The 16815-nt window shown below is 45.3% G+C and overlaps 1 protein-coding gene across 1 annotated transcript in view; it reads right to left on the reverse strand.

Annotated features, from left to right (window-relative positions):
- The window catches only part of LOC120639612, a 51718-nt gene that overhangs the window by 3388 nt on the left and 31515 nt on the right, over positions 1 to 16815 (reverse strand). The window lies entirely within an intron of this gene.

Here is a 16815-nt window from a genome sequence, read left to right on the forward strand (position 1 = left end):
GCCACAACACCCCACGCCCGAGGCCCCGAGCTCCCTCTCCCGCAACCGGCAACCCTATTCTCAACCGATGCAGTGCCCATGCTCCCATTCACGCTCCCCTATCCGCTGTGTGCTGCATAGTAACATGCCACCTTGATGCAGATGTGGCCACCCAGATGCCCTTACTGCGCACTCTTTCGAGGTTGCCAGGCGAACGGGGGTGTCCCTAACCCTGGACAAAATCAAGGCTAATGGGCCCAGCCCGTCAGGCGGGCGTTGGAAGGATGGAGAGCCAAAGCCCACGAGGGACGGGGGCCTCGCCCATCCCACCTGATGCGCGGGTCCCTCTCCTCCACACGGCCCTGGCGCAGTGTCCGTAGGGAAGATTGGGGGGAGGACTTCCTTCCCCTCGAAGGAAGCCGTCCGGTAAAAGAAGTTTTTACCAGGCCCTGGCGCAGTGTCTGTAGGGAAGATTGGGGGGAGGACTTCCTTCCCCTCGAAGGAAGCCGTCCGGTAAAAGAAGTTTTTACCAGGTGGCGGCTCAGGTCATTTATGGGCGCCGCACTGCCACACCAACATGGAGCCTGAGGGGAGCGCGGCTTCCCCGTAAAACACCATGATTACGGGGGAGCCGTGCCTGCAGACGGTAGGAAAGCCGGCTCAGGGGACGGACATCTGAGCCATGTCCCATCGACTGCCGGTGGACGGTGGGGCGGGGCCCGCACCTGCCACCGCACATCGTGTCAAGACCATCTCGGTGCTGCGCAAGTTGCGGACCCGGGGTGGGCGGCAGCACCACCCCGGACGGCCACTAGCCCGGGATAAGTCGGGGACGTCCCGGAGCATCCCGGAGGGTCACCCCGGGAGTGTCAGGGAGGGTCCCACTGACGGCCTCGCCTGATAACCCTACAGGCTACGACAGTAGGACGGCGCCCCCCTCCTGTGACAGCCCAGGCTTTAATTGCCAAGCTAGGGTTATTGGCACGAGTTGGACCTAAAATGAATAAGGAATTTCTGAATAAAAATCAGGAGTCCAACAATATGAATTAATTTGACCCTAAGTCAGAAAACGTGAATGACTTTTTGACCAGTACAAGTTTTCTTATAAAACTGAATAGACATCTCACCAACATTATAATGCGCCAAAGTCTAGTTGAAGTTATTTTGAGAAAATAAAATTTTGCACATAAAATGACCGGTCTGTCCAGTTGTGAGTAGGCTTCGTTTTATTTTGAAAATTCTTGTATAAACCGACTTGGAGAGGGGCACGACTTCCCCGGCCTATAAATATAAAGGCTAAGGCCGATTGAGGTATTCCCAATCGAATCAATCAAAATATCGCATTACTTTTTATCTCTCAAACCCTAGTCTTTTCCAATCCTAGATTGCTTTCTTCTTTCGTCTCGACGACGTTTGAAGACGTTCTGAGTGGCCTGCCGACCTCAGAGCAACCCTAGCCGCGCAAGCTCCGACGGGGTCCCTCCCGAGCTCGCGTTTCTAGGTCTTCGCGGTTCTCTGCTCCACACCGGTCTGACCGGTTTGCGGAACCGGTCAGACCGGTCTGCCAGGGCATCGCTGGTTCAGATCGTTTTGATGATCTCCTGCACGTTCTAGCGTATTCGAGTGTGTTGGCGCGATTCTGTGTCAACACACTTTTTGGCGACTCTGCTGGGGATAGATTAATCTGGTTTTAAAACCGATCTAATCTACTCCTTGAAGAAGATGGGCTCTTCAATGATTGACAAGGAAAACATCATCACGGCTACAATGGAGGAGCTCACCGAAGAGGAGCGCAAGGCCTACCTTCTTGTGGAGGAGCACGTCAAGGCACAATTATTAAAAGGCTTCAAGAAGGATCGTGGTGGCCTCGTCAAGAGGGTGGAGGAGTTCTTACTGCCATCTCTCAAGCTTAGCAAGGATAAGATTGAAGAGATCCCGAATGTAAGCCTCTCTCCCTCTGATATGTTTGATAGAATGTCATCCATAATGGATCAAATGATTGTTGCTGCACAAGCTGCTGCGGGTGATATTTTGATTAAATTGAGTAGTGATGTTGATGCGCTTAAAGGTAAACAACCCGTGTCAGATCCCAACTCATTAGATCTGAGTTCGGTACCCCTGAGTTCACATCTGAACCACTCTATGGTATGCCGCCGAACTCGTTCTTAGGGCAAACTCCGCCACCATCAACCTTGCACACAGCACCAGCCGGGCCGGTCCCACAGACCGGTCAGACCGGTTATTAAACCGGTCAAACCGGTTACTCAGTACTGTCGCCGATGCCTCTCGAGACAATTCCAGGTTCGGCTGCCCCTAGCCAAACTAATAAATTGTCACTGTATACACCACCTCGCACTACTACTGTAGCGGGAGGGCCACGAGGATCTGGACCTAACCAAGGACCAATCCCGACTTCTTCACCGACGATGGCGCATGGAAATTCTAATGCACATTGTTTTTCAGAGTTTTATACCAGCCAGCAATATCAGGCCGATCTCCTTAAGTTCAAAGAGGATCTGGCAAATGCGATTAAAAGTAAGCTTGGGGTGGATATGGGTACTACATGTTTATATCAAAAACCTTATCCCGCTGAGTTTGATTTTACTCATTTTCCTGCTGGTTGGCGTATTCCTAAGTTTACTAAATTTAATGGTGATGATTCTCGTACAACTTGGGAACACGTTAGTCAATATGTCTTTCAATTAGGAGAAGCCGGTTTCAATGATGCTTTGCGTGTGCGTTTATTTTCTTTATCTTTGACTGGAATGGCTTTCTCTTGGTTTTCCTCGCTTGCTCCTAATTCTATTCGCAATTGGGCTCAGTTGGAGCATAAGTTTCATGATCAGTTCTTTAGTGGGGAAACCGAAGCAAAATTGTTGGACTTAACATCGATTAAGCAAGGACGTGATGAATCTTCTTCGGATTATTTCAAAAGATTTAAAGAAATTAAAAATCGGTATTTTAGTTTGACAATTTCCGAAAAGGATTTGGCGGATTTGGCGTTTAATGGTTTACGTTCTTATTTGAAAGAGAAACTCGAGGGCTTTGAATATCATACTGTCAATTTCTTGCAAGTCAAAGTCATGGGTTTAGAGTTTAAACTTAAAAATGCCAAAGATACTTTCAAGCCTCATCTGTCCAACACACATATTCTTGATCATGATTCGGATAGTTCGGATGATGATAGTAAGGAAGTATATGTGCTGAGTTTGTTTGGCTATCAAAGGCCAAACCCGGTTCAGTTCCGTCTCTCAAGCCGATTCAAAAGAATCGGCAAGAGGAGCTGAAATTTACTTTTGATGTTTCTAAGTGTGATCGGATTTTTGATGAATTGCTTAAGAATGGTAGCATCCGATTGTCACATGCTATTCCATCTCCCGACGAACTTAAACGACATGCATATTGTAAGTGGCATAACTCTACATCTCATGCTACTAATGATTGTAATGTTTTTCGTCGATAGGTACGATCAGCCATTAATGAAGGACGATTGGTACTTTCTGAGATGCAAATTGGCAAGGCTCTTTTACCTGTTCATACGCTGGAATTGAACAATCCAAAGGTGCTCATTCGGCCGGAACAAGCCGAAGGGGCTAAGGGGAAGCATGTTGTCATCGGTGATCCAAGACCAATGAATACAAGTGACAAGATCCTTGCCCGGGAAGTTATCAAAGAGAAGACTGATGATGGCAAGGATACTCTGAAGATTATTGTCAGAAATCCCAGACTCGGGGGGCAAGGAAGCTCTCCACCAGAAAATCGGTCTGCTGATCAGGCACGACCAGTTAGATCGGTGTCTCCGACCGGTCAGACCGGTTCCTCCAGCTGGTCAGACCGCTCTGGTGACCATCCCCGGACTTTCAAGCCAAAGCGTCAGGAAGTGGGTACTTGGAAGACCAACGAGGTGAAGGTACAGGGAAGGGCTGCTAATCAGAAGCCCACCTTCGACCAGTTGTTGAACAAGTACACAAAGGCCGTTCAAAACGATCGGCCGCTAAAAAAGCGACCGCGATCACCACCGCGTCAAGACCGTCTAGTGTCCCCAAGGAGGGAATCCAGCAAGCGCAGGGGTGATGTTGTCACATTGTATCCTCCCTAGATGTGTGCTACCATGCCATGGGTGCCTCCGGCTTCAAATGCGACAAATCCGGCATGGGAGCATGGGGGGATATGCATGCAGTGCTTTCCGATGCCTTATCCTCCACATTATCAAGGAAAAAGCTCCAGAGTACCCGTGCATGACCGATTGGGGCCATGCCAATCTGGTCCAGTGCTGTAGGATGCACCGGTCAGACCGGTCGCCATGGACCGGTCAGACCGGTCTCACCAGAGGCCGGGCCAGGCTCCTGTTCCAAGGTTTGAGTATCGCGTCAAGAGGCAGAAGCCTATTGCTAATCCAGAGAAGTCTAAAGCCGATGTTATTCAAATCGGTGAAATCAAAGTGCCCATAAAAGACACGGGCAAAAAGCCGATGGATATTGAAGAATCTGCTGATGTTCCTTCACAAAAGCCGCTCATAGCTAATGATCATGAGGCCGGTAGCAGCAAGAGCGCAGCAGACAAGTACCATCAGCCTAGGTGGTGCCCTTCATGTTTAACTCATACACAGAAGAGGAAATTGCAGCACCTTCGCAACAAAGAAAAGGAGCAGGAGAAAGGCAAGATGAGGGATGAGGACTTCAACAGATATAGGCCCATGTTCCCTCAGAGCAAGGTTTGGAAGGTCAAGACAGTTGATTAGCCAGCCAGACCGGTCGGACCGCCGTAGCCGACCGGTCAGACCGGTCAGATAGACCGGTTAGACCGCTCTGACCAACCGGTCAGACCGGTAGAACCTACTGCAGAGCCAGCAGCCGAATCAGCACCGCCCGTTTTGGTTCCTTCTGTAGACGAAGCCCCAGCAGTTCCTCTGACAGCAGAAGACGAGGAATTGGTGGATTATGAAGCGTCTCCGGAGCGCACCAACTTAGAGATTAATGTGGTGCATTTGTCTTCGGATTACTTCATGGTTCCGGAAGAGGAATTGGCTCATCTTCAGTTTATGCCCCGTGAAGCTGTGTTGCAGAAGCCAAGCGAGAAGGACAACCATCTGAAGGCTCTTTACCTGAGGGGACACATCAACGGGAAGCCGGTGACTCGCATGCTAGTGGATGGTGGGGCCATTGTAAATCTTATGCCCTACTCCCTGTACAAGAAGCTCGGTGGCCAAGATGAGGACTTGATCATGACAAACATGACGATCAGTGGTGTTGGAGGGAGCGAGCCCCTTAGCGCCAAGGGAGTTGCTTCCATGGAGCTCACCATTGGGAGCAAGACGCTTGCTACGGCTTTCTTCGTCTCGGAGGTGCAAGGTAACTACAATTTGATTCCTGGGAGGGATTGGATTCATACAAATCAGTGCGTTCCTTCTACCTTGCATCAGTTTCTTGTTCAGTGGATCGGCGATGAGGTTGAGATTGTCCATGGGGACACTTCATCCTTTGTTGCTTTAGCCGATTCGGATTCTATTAGTGCGCACGACAATGTCAAGTGTTTATCGGGCGTGGATCTATCCGATTATGATTTGATTAGTTGCACTAATGATGGTTTTATTTTTGCTGTACTAAAGCCGATGGATAATCGGCTAAATCATTTCATGTAAATCAGATGAGTACAACAGAAGCTCCAGAAGCTACCGGTCAGACCGCTTGTGCCGACCGGTCAGACCGGTTTAGTCCCGTTCGGTGCACAGAGCCGACCGGTCAGACCGGACACCCCGACCAGTCAAACCGGTCCAACACAGAGTGGTTATAGCAGAGGCTAGATCAGTATCAGGCGCGTACGAACGATATGTGTGAAGTCATTGAAGATTCTGATGATCTAGACAAGCTGGGCCAAGGGTTTGCATCGGCCGGTCCTTTAGAAAAGGTAGACATTGGTGATGGAACTACCCTAGGCCGACATTTGTAAATAAAAATTTATCGGCTGAATATAAAGCCGATTTGGTTAATTTATTGAAGAAATATGTTGATTGCTTTGCTTGGGAGTATCATGAAATGCCCGGTTTAAGTCGTGATCTTATTGAGCATCGTTTACCGATTAAACCCGGCTTTAGACCTTATAAACAACCGGTTAGATGTTTCAATCCCATTATTTATGACCAAATTAAAATTGAAATTAATTGTTTACTTGATGCTGGATTTATTCGGTCTTGTCGTTATGCTGATTGGATCTCTAATATTGTGCCTGTTGAGAAAAAAGATTCGAGGAAAATTAGAGTGTGCATTGATTTTAGAGATCTTAATAAAGCTACTCCCAAGGATGAATATCCTCTGCCTATAGCCGATATATTGATCAATGAGGCTTCCGAACATTGTGTCATTAGTTTTCTTGATGGTAACGCCAGTTACAATCAAATATTCATGGCCGAAGAAGATATATCTAAAATGGCCTTTAGATGTCCAGGATTTGTCAGCTTGTTTGAGTGGGTTGTTATGACTTTTGGTTTGAAAAATGCGGATGCTACTTATCAAAGAGCTATGAATTTAATCTTCCATGATTTAGTTGGTGTCATCTTGGAGGTGTACATTGATGATATTGTTATTAAATCGGCCGGTTTGGATCATCATTCAGCCGATTTGAGACTTGCTCTTGAGAGGATGCGCCGGTATTGTTTGAAGATGAATCCACTCAAATGTGCTTTTGGTGTATCGGCTGAAAAGTTTCTTGGCTTCATTGTTCATGAAAAGGGAATAGAGGTTGATCCTAAAAGAATTGAAGCCATGAGGAAGGTTGAAGCCCCTACATGCAAGAAGGATTTACAGAAGTTCTTGGGCAAGGTAAATTTATTGAGAAGGTTTATATCTAACTTGTCTAGGAAGATCGATGCTTTTACTCCTATTCTTCGGTTAAAAGATGAAACCGAATTTACTTGGGGGACAAAACAGCAAGAAGCGTTTGAGAAGATCAAAATTTATTTGTCTTCGCCATCCGTACTCAAAGCACCTAGGAGAGGAGTACCTTTCAGACTTTATGTGGCTGCTGAAGACAAGGTTATTGGGGCTGTTTTGACTCAAGAAACCGAAGGGAAGGAGTATATCATTACATATTTGAGCCGACGACTTATTGATGCGGAGACGAGGTATATATTTATTGAGAAGTTGTGTTTGTCTCTTTATTATGCTTGTACCAAATTAAGGCATTATCTACTATCTAGTACTTGCATAGTAGTATGTCAAACCGATGTGATCAAACATATGTTACAAAAACCAATTTTGAGTGGTAGAATCGGCAAGTGGGCTTATGCTTTGGTTGAATATGATTCGGCTTGTGAACCTTTAAAATCTATGAGAGGCCAAATTGTAGCGGATTTTATTGTTGAGCATCGGATTAATGACAAGTATGATCTAGAAGTCGGCTATATTACTTGCACACCATGGAAGTTGTATTTTGATGGATCGGTTTGTGATGATGGTCAAGGGATTGGTGCTGTTCTTATTTCTTTGATTGGTGCTGTTTTTGAATTTTCAAACCGATTGGAAGAAGAGTGCACAAATAACCAAGTTGAATATGAGGCTCTTCTATTTGGCTTGGAATTCTTGCAATCCATGGGCGTGAAGCATGTTGAAGCCTTTAGAGATTCTCTTTTGGTGGTGCAGCAAGTATCTAAGATATGTCAGTGCTATAATGGTTCTCTAAATGCATATCTTGATAAATGCCTCGATATTATTTCTTCTTTCAATGAATTTATTATCAAACATATTCCGAGGGAAGAGAATGGAAAGGCAAATACTCTAGCTCAGTAAGCATCTGGCTATAATGGTACGAAAAAATATTTCAACATTCGCAAGCCGATGCAAATGAAAGCCGAGTGTCTAGTTCTGGATGCACCGGTTCGACCGGTCAGCGAGACCGGTCTGACCGGTCCAAAGACTGGTCTGACCGGTAATGCAGCTGTTGGTTCTGATTCGGCCAAGAAAGATGATTCAATTGTCTCGGCCGAAGCTCAGGATTGGAGGGTCCCTCTTATATCATATTTGAGAGATCCTGGTCGTGGAGCGGAGAGAAATATTCGTGAAGGGTCCCCCTGAAGCTCCTAGGCCGGCCAACGCTGCCCCATTATCGCCGGAGCATCATCGCCGTCGCACGCAAGCGCCGCCCCTGCTCACCGTCGCCGGCGCACCACAGGCCGCCCCAACTCGATTCCACCCACCCCAAGGTAGCTCTTGACGTCCTCTTGCTCCTGGACACCTCCCCCACTGCCGGCGAGCCTCCCCTCGCTAGGAATCAGCCGAACTCTGACCGCCCATGCTCAAGCTCTGGCTAGGGATGACATTGCAAGAATTTTAATCTTTCCAGGTGGTTTTATGCTAAGTGCAGGGACCTATTCGTGAAGTTCTATTTCAAGTTTTTAATTCAAAATAGTGAATTTGTAAAATTGATATAAAATCATAAAAAATTAGAAAAATACAAACTTAAATGTTCTGGAATCTATGCAAGTAGATTTACAAATTTTGTTACATAAAGTTTTTCGTTTGCTCACTGTATAAGTCTCCAATTTAAATACAATTTAAATGCATCTTTATTTAGATCTCAAGATCCGTGCATAGGATGCCTGTAATCTTTGGCCAGTATATTGCATGTTGTAAGCCTAGACTTGTGTAAAATTTGTAGGACCAGTACTCACTTTGAACATAAGTTTTTAAAATAGATCTTGAAATATGCCTAATTTAAATGGGTTATTTTTTCAAGTTGCTATACTGAGTTTTAGGAGTTGTAACTTGTAAAGTAGCTTTGGTTTGGTTTCTCAAGGCTATCAAAAAAGTTGGAGAAATTTTAGTTGAGTAGAACTAGGTCAAATGATTTTTAGAAAAGGTAAATGCACTAAATCAATAAAAATAGTTGTCCTACTTTGAAAAATCTCATATTTTTACTAAAACTTCTATTTAGTTGTACAAACATGCTGGAGAAATTTGAGGGTCTAAATCTGAGTATAACTCTCTGGGTGAATTAGTTTTGATTTATGTACATAAAAATTGTGTGATTTTTAATGTTCTATTTGATGCTTAATTAAATCTGAAAGAATTACAGTAGACTCATAATTGTATTATCAACCCCAGTAAAATTTTTAGTGCCATTAACCTAGTAGATCTCTCTATATAAATTGATGTTTTTTATGTGTAGCTGTTTAATTGATTTTTCATAAATAATCTGCTGCATAAAAGTTGCTGAAATTTTTACAGTAAGTCACTGAATCAATTTGCACCTTGTGTAAGAAATATCAGGACCAGAAGATACAAGAATTTACTTGTTTTAAATTAAAGCACAATAAGGTCTAAAACATAGAAATAAATAATCTTACATATATAATATAAGACTTTTTGGAAATCACCCCGCACTTTTATGAACTAAATCAAGTTAAATAATACTCTATAAATGATTGCCCAATGACAAATAAGTAAGAGTTGCTTCACACTCCACTTGAGTGTTGGATTACAACTTTATAATGTTTTAAATCGTGAACTTCTTCAACTCATGCATATTCATTCCGTGTAGACTCGACCACTCTCGCCGATGGAACCTACGAACTGGTACCAGAGTCCGAGAGTAACCAGCATGAAGCTCAAGTGAACCTTGCGGAAGCCGTGGAAGATCCGAACCAAAGTTCGGAAGAGCCCAAGGCTAGCTTTGCTCAAGAAGGCAAGTGTGACTGCCCAGGCTTTTATTGGCCAAGCTAGGGTTATTAAAACCAGGTAGGCCTAAAAAAACAAGAAAATTTAGAAGAAAATCAGAAATAAAAACATTACAAATCAATTTGACCCTAAGTTGTGAAAAATGCATAACTTTCAAACCACAACACGAATAAAGGTGAAACTTCATAGACATGTCACACAAGTCATAACAAACCAAAGTCCAAACAAAGTCAGGAAGAGAAAATGAAATTTTGCACATGAAATGACGAGTTGTTCAAATTCCAAATTTTAAAAATGTAATTTCTAGAAAATATTTTAAATGGAAAAAAATCCAAAATACAAACCATTGCTCAAATGAACTTTTGCCCAAAACCAAAATTGTAGAGTTTTGCAAAGCAAACAACTTTCATGTTCAAAGTTTTTCAAGTTGCCACATAAAATTTGGAGAAAAATAAAAAAAAAACTGTGTGTATAGGGTAATTTCATTTGAATTTAGGTTTGAATTTCTAACTTTCAAACGAAGCTTCAAATGAGAAAGTGCCTGAAACGAAAGTTATAAATTTTGACGTGTTGAACAACTTTCGTATGCAAAATTGTTCAAGTTTCAATTGAAAATTTTGAGAAAAATTCGGTCAAACGCCCCAATACACTATTCACACACACTCTCTCACCCTTCTCTCTCCCCTGTCGCTGACTCGCGTCGAGCAGGTCACGAGCGCGAGCAGAGCTTGTCGGCCACATGACCGGCGATGCCTGCCCGCTGCCCCGACCGCGCCTCAGCCCTTTAAGTTGCCGACCGAGCTCGTCTGAACCGCCGCCGACAAGGCCCGCCCTGTCCTCTGCCCAGTCGCGACGCGCGGGCCGCGTGGGTGCCATGCACCTGAACGCCGGCCGCCGCGCTTCGCTCAGCTACCGCGCGCGCATGTCACTGCGCTAACCCACCACTCACCACATTAACTCTCCTCCCGACTGCACTTCACTGCCCCGCCGCCTGCTCTACGATGTCGCATTGCGCGACAGCATCATAGCGGTCTACTCCGCCGTGCCGCGCTCAGCCCCGCCGCACGCACACGCCACGGCCGCGGTAATGACCGATAGACCCGTTGCATGTGCCCTCATCACGTCCTATCGCCGTGGACGCGTGCCTGGCATACGGCGCACGCGCCCAGCGGCAACGCCGCGGCCTTACAGGCCACTCTTGGCCCGGTGCACGCCTGACCACACTCCCTCACTTCACTCTCGCGCGCGCAGCTCTAAACACGCCCCGCACTCTAGTCTTACACCTAGAGCCAAACGCAACCACGCCGGACTTCCAAACGCACCGCCGCTCACCGTAGCCCCAGTCAAGCCCTTGCTCTCGTGGAGAGTACCACTCCGCGCCTCCCTGAGCCATGCCAGTCCCACAACAGCATTCCTCTAGCCCTAGCACAGCTCGACGACCACGCCTTTGCCGAACCAAACTTGCCCAGAGCCCGGAACATCGCCGCCGTTTGCCGTGCTCACCGCTGCGACGTAGCTCGCCATGGACACCCTAACTCCGGTACTCCTCTCCTCGATCTGACCCGGCCATCAGCTTCCCCGCACGCGCGTGAAGCGCCCTGACCCGTTTACCCCTGCTAAGGATCGCCGGACCACCGCCGCCGCAGCCCGCACGCGCCGCCCTCTTCCTGCTCAACGCCGCCGACACATCACAGGCCGCTACAACCCGATTCCACCTACCCCAAGGTAGCTCTCGACGGCCCCTTGCTCCTGGACACCTCCCCCACCGCCGGCGAGCCTTCCCTCGCCGGGAATCCGGCCGCTCGCCACCGCTCTGCTCTGTTTCCCCGGCCAAGGGTGACATTGCGAGGATTCAAATCTTTCTAGGGGGTTTTCAGCTAAATGCAGGGACCTATTTGCGAAGTTCTATTTCAAGTATTTAAATTCAATTTAGTGAACTTGTAAAATCAGAATAAAATCATAGAAAAATTATAAAAATGCAAATCCAAATGTTCTATGTTTGCAGAGAGTAGATCTACACTTTTTGTTACATGCACATTTGTATTTGACCGCTGGTTTCTAAGTTATTTAAAATACAAGTTAAATACACCCTAAAACAAATCTCAAGTTTCCTTCACTTGTTGCATGTCACCTTTTACCAGTTAACTACATGTGATGCGTCTAGGGTTAGAAAAAATTGGCATGCCTAGTACTTGTCCCTAAGTGAGTCTTAAAAATAGATCTCTAAAAGTGCCTAGTTTTGGTGTGCTATTTATTCCTGTAGCTATACTATGTTCTAATGGCTAGAAAGTTTACACCAGCCTCACTTTAGTTCCTAGATGCTATAGAAAAAGTTTGGTAATTTTTTGATTAAGAAAAGCTGGTCCAACTAATTTATAGCTTGGACAATCATACAAATCAAAATAAATAGTTTCTTAGCTTAGAAAAATTTGAATTTATTTCTGGAACTCCTATATGATGTTATATGCATATTAGTAAAGTTTGAGCCTCTGCAACTTAACAGAGTTCACTGTACATTTTAGTTTTGCTTTATGCATAGGTAATTTGTGTTATTTTTCATGCCCAGTAGGAGTGTCCTTTAAATCTGAATAATTTACAGTATCTTAATCGCAAGATTTGACATAACCAATAAAATTTCCAGAGACATTGCTTATGCTTTGCTCTCTGTATAATTTTTAGTTATGTTTTAATTTCTGCAGTTTGTTGTATTTATCATAATTAATCTACTGCACAAAATATACTGAAATTTTTACAGTAGATTAATAACTAGGTTTTGTACCTTGCGTAAAATTTTCATAACCAGATAAGGTACAGAACCATAGTTATGAATTTGACCATGTTAGTGCAAGTAGAAACCAAATAATAATAGTTACACATAATTAAATGTTTATAGAAAATCCCCCATCATTTTTATAAACTAAAATAGAGATAATTATACTCTATAAATGATTGCCCAAGAAAGAAAAGAAATAAGCCAACTCACTCTCACAACCAAGTTGTTGGATTACAACTCTATAGTGAAGTAAATAATAACTATCATCACCGATAAACTCATGCGTACGCATTCGTGTAGAATCGACCGCTCTCGCCGACGGAATCTACGAATTGCTGCCTGAGTCCGAGAGTAACCCTCGTGAAGCCCAGGTGAATCTCGCTGAAGCCGCGGAAGACCCGAGCCAAAGTTCGGAAGAGCCCAAGGCTAACTTTGCTCAAGAAGTCAAGCCCCGGTGCACATCCTAATATTTCTAACTTATGCTATACATTACGTTATTTACTTGTGCATTTAAGTTCATAGGAATTTATTGGAAACTTAGTTGCATGATCCTAGGTTCCCATGCTTGAATACTAGATGTTAAGTTCGCCAGATGGCTAAGCTAATTTCTCGGTAGAAGTCGAGTGATTTCCTGTCACTCGCGAGAAAAATAGAAGTTGTTTGTTTACTTCATGCTGCAATCATAAGGTCGACGGACGGGGCCTGGTGCGATGTTCATGTTGATGTTTTGATGGCCCGTCTGGATAGTAAAACTTGCTAAGGTCGCAGTGTGTGGTAGTGGTGGTTAAGTTATTGAACGTACTAGCCACACGCCGAGAATATGGTAATCGGTAAGCTTAAATACTTGATCGGCTCGGCAAGTGGACAGGTTTTCCACCCTCTTTGAACGTTGTTCTCATCTTGCAAATGCGGGTGCAAGACCGCTCATGACCCGGACGTCGAGCTGTTGCATGAGGCTCTTGTAGTCGAAGGGAGTGGCCCTAATCCACGACCCGGAAAGAAAGAGGAAATGTTGCATGGGTGACTCTTCGGGGAACCTTTGCGTGTGAGTTAGGTTTGCCTTGTAAGGTTAAGAAACTCGATTTGAATCGTTCGCTTCTCATAGTTAATGAGACTGCTTAATACTTCTGGCACATAGAGTAAGAAGTGGAAGATGATGATGATTAATGATGTTGGATGATGAAAGATAATTGTTTTCCTACCTTGGATGCTCTAGATAGTTGCTCATTTAGAATGGTTAATCGAACTCGAACCGGAAGCTAAAACCTGAAAGTAAGGATCAACTCTTAGTTGCTTTTCGGCAAAATAAACCCTTCAGCCAAAAAGCCTTGCATTGTCTAGATAAGTGGGCTATGTATACCCATCGTCGGGTAAGCCTTGCTGACTATTAGTATACTCAGTCTTGCTTGTGGCAAATGTTGGTTTCAGCTGATACTTTTGAAGAGCAGGCAGCTAGTCTGACTTGGCCTTGTATGCTTCCGTCGGGATGGTCAGTGGAGTGGGACCCATCCCCGGCTCAGGGTGATGATGCCGAGTGAGATCATGTACGGACTTCATCGCGATCTCACATGACGACGTTAAGACTTCCGCTGTTTTATTTCCGCTGCAACCATGAACTCTGAACTGCTGTTTTAAGTTTCGAACTAAGTACTTGATGTTTAAACCCTAGTCTGTAATGGTGTTTTAAGTCCAAGACTCTGTTGTAAAAGTTTGTGAGGTGTTGTAAACTCTGGGCTCGCCTTCGTGCGAGTATTTGTCTGCGTTGTTTCGATCCATGTTCCAGTGGTTAAATCGGGAGGTTACCCGACAAAACCTTCGGATTACTCCATTTGAAGTGCATGTTAGCCGGGATTACCGTTAAGGTGATGGTTAGTGCACTTGAGCCAGATTAATTCGGAGCGTGCCACCACAGCTGGTATCAGAGCCGAAACGCGCGCACCAGAGGATACAACACTCTCGAAAAACCTCCCTTTCCAAAACTTGACCACAAAACTCAAAGTTTGAAAAATCTGCGTTGGACCATTAAGGAATGTGCTTAGACGTAAAGCCCTATGATAAGCGATGGATATGGGTAGTACTAGGTGCCTAATTAATTATGGTCTATTTAGAACTGACTTCTAGCACATTTCTTTCATTACTTTAAATTCAGTACTTTATATTCTGTAACGACGCACCTACGCTAAGGTAAGATGGTAAGGATCCTCAGCCAACTGAGAGAGCTTGGCCTTCCCGTCGGTGATGCGAGCCGAACACTGCCCTCAAGCAGTGTCTTACTTGAGGTGCTGCCAATATACCAACGGTTAGTTGATTATATTAGGAGTAAATTATTCTCAGTCAACTGAGCGAGCTTGACTTTTCCGTCGGTGATTCGAACCGAACACTACCCTCAAGCAGTGACTTACTTGAGGTGCTGCCAATATACCAACTACGCATTGATTATATTGGGAGTAAAAGTACACCGTGAATACGTTGCCTCGGTAGCGTATGATCACTGTCCATGCAGTGTTGAACGCATGGATGCCGCTTTTATAGTGAGTGGTAATGCATGGGGACGCTTTCATGAGTGCTGGCATGAAAGGTTCGATATATACTGTCAATCTTCTGCAGGTACGCTAACCGTGATTTCGTAAGTTAAGAACAGATAGAATTCGGCTAGATATATATAGGGAGACCCGTAATTTGTGCTTTGCTACCGGCGCTAACCCCGTAAGTCCAAAGCTATTTGGCGGTTGTTTTATTTTGTGAGGACGGATATGAACTGCATTCATTGTGTCACTTAAATGCGAATAAAAATCCCCTATGGGTAGTTGAGAACAAAAAATTCGGTTTAAGTGAGGTTACCGATCGCTTAAGGAGATTCTAGAATTCTGTCACTTCTACTATGCCCGGAAAGATGAAATTATTTGACCTGCTAGATAACCTTATCTGTAGGAGTGCTTGTGGAGAGTTTTGCTCCAAAAATTTATTTACTAGCTCCTATTAAAAATTGAGAATTTTTAGACTAGTACACGATGAGTAACACTAGAGAGTTTGCACTCTGCTGTTTTCTGCCAGAATCGAGCACTTCTGATGCACGAATTTTTGGCCCATCCTAGAAAGTTTTTCTGTAGAAATGTTGAATACCAAAATTGTTTCAGACTTGCCTAGGAAGCTCCTGTAAACATTTGGTAATTTTTGGCCAATTAGATTTTTCCTGGTACACGAAATACTAGCTCTCTGTCTACAGAAATTTCTGGATGGACAGTCACTGAAAAACCTAAGGATATAACTATCTTAGAGCTTGTTTTAGCCAAAGTGTTGAATAGCAAAGTTGTGCACAAAAACCTTAGGAATGCCCTGGTTAAATTTGAGAATTTTTGGTGAACTACTCTTCCAGTTATATTTTTCTTAGTGCACTGTCCAGAATCTGTTTCTAGCTGTCAGTCACCCGTGTCCATTTTTGTATTCAGATGGATCGCCCCGTACTCATGGCATTTGATGCGGAGGGATGAGCGCACTCCGCGTGCCTCCACTGGGAGGGCTTTCCCTCCATCCTTTGGGAGGTGATGCATGACGCCGGATATCCCAGTCCCCCGCGCTATGTGGGTGAGGAGTACCTTGAGAGGGAAGTTGCGCGTTGCCATGCGCGCATAACTCACGATCCGCACCCCTTTCTAGCCCATTGGTCTTCCTTGGAGCCGGAGGTGGTGGGGCACCGCCTACTTGACACCTGGGAGCTCGCCGCCATGAGGGCGCTCACCAGGTTCTGCGCCGAAAACCATGCAGCTATCATGTTGGCCCTCATTGGCCTCTTTCTAGCAGAGCAGCCTAATGACCCTAAGTGGCTTAGTAGGGCCAGACACACTGGCTTTCTTCAGAGGTATCACGCGGCAGAGGCCATCTCCATGTCAATAAGGTGCATGAATGCACTTTACCGCTGTCAGTCTCTACAGGGCAATGCCATGGCCCGGATGGTTAGTACTGCACAGACTAGTCACGAGATAGAAGAGGCTGTGGAGGAGGAGAACACACATCTTAATGCATAGATTGACCAGCTGGAGGCCCAGGTTGAGGAGCGTGACACTATTTTGGGCGAGAGGAACGCTGAGATTACGCTACTAGAGCAGCAGCTTAATGCCCTCCAGATTCAGCTTGATGAGGCTTTGGACCACATCGAGATCTTCGAGGCACAGCAGGCCTAGCCCGCTGAGATGGAGGAGGAGGAGCCCCAGGAGATTCAGGGTGTCTCCGGGCTTGACACTGAGTCCGGAGCTCCCATGCCACCACCCCCGGGAGCTCACTCTCCAGTGAGGAGTGAGTCGTCGGTCAATGATCTAGATAACTTTTAGATGCGGTTTTAGTAGTCTTTTGCCCAAACTCCTTGATAGTGTAGCCTAGCTTTTGGACAGTGAT

Source organism: Panicum virgatum, chromosome 7K (genome assembly GCF_016808335.1).
Source record: "Panicum virgatum strain AP13 chromosome 7K, P.virgatum_v5, whole genome shotgun sequence".
NCBI classification, from domain to species: Eukaryota; Viridiplantae; Streptophyta; class Magnoliopsida; order Poales; family Poaceae; genus Panicum; species Panicum virgatum.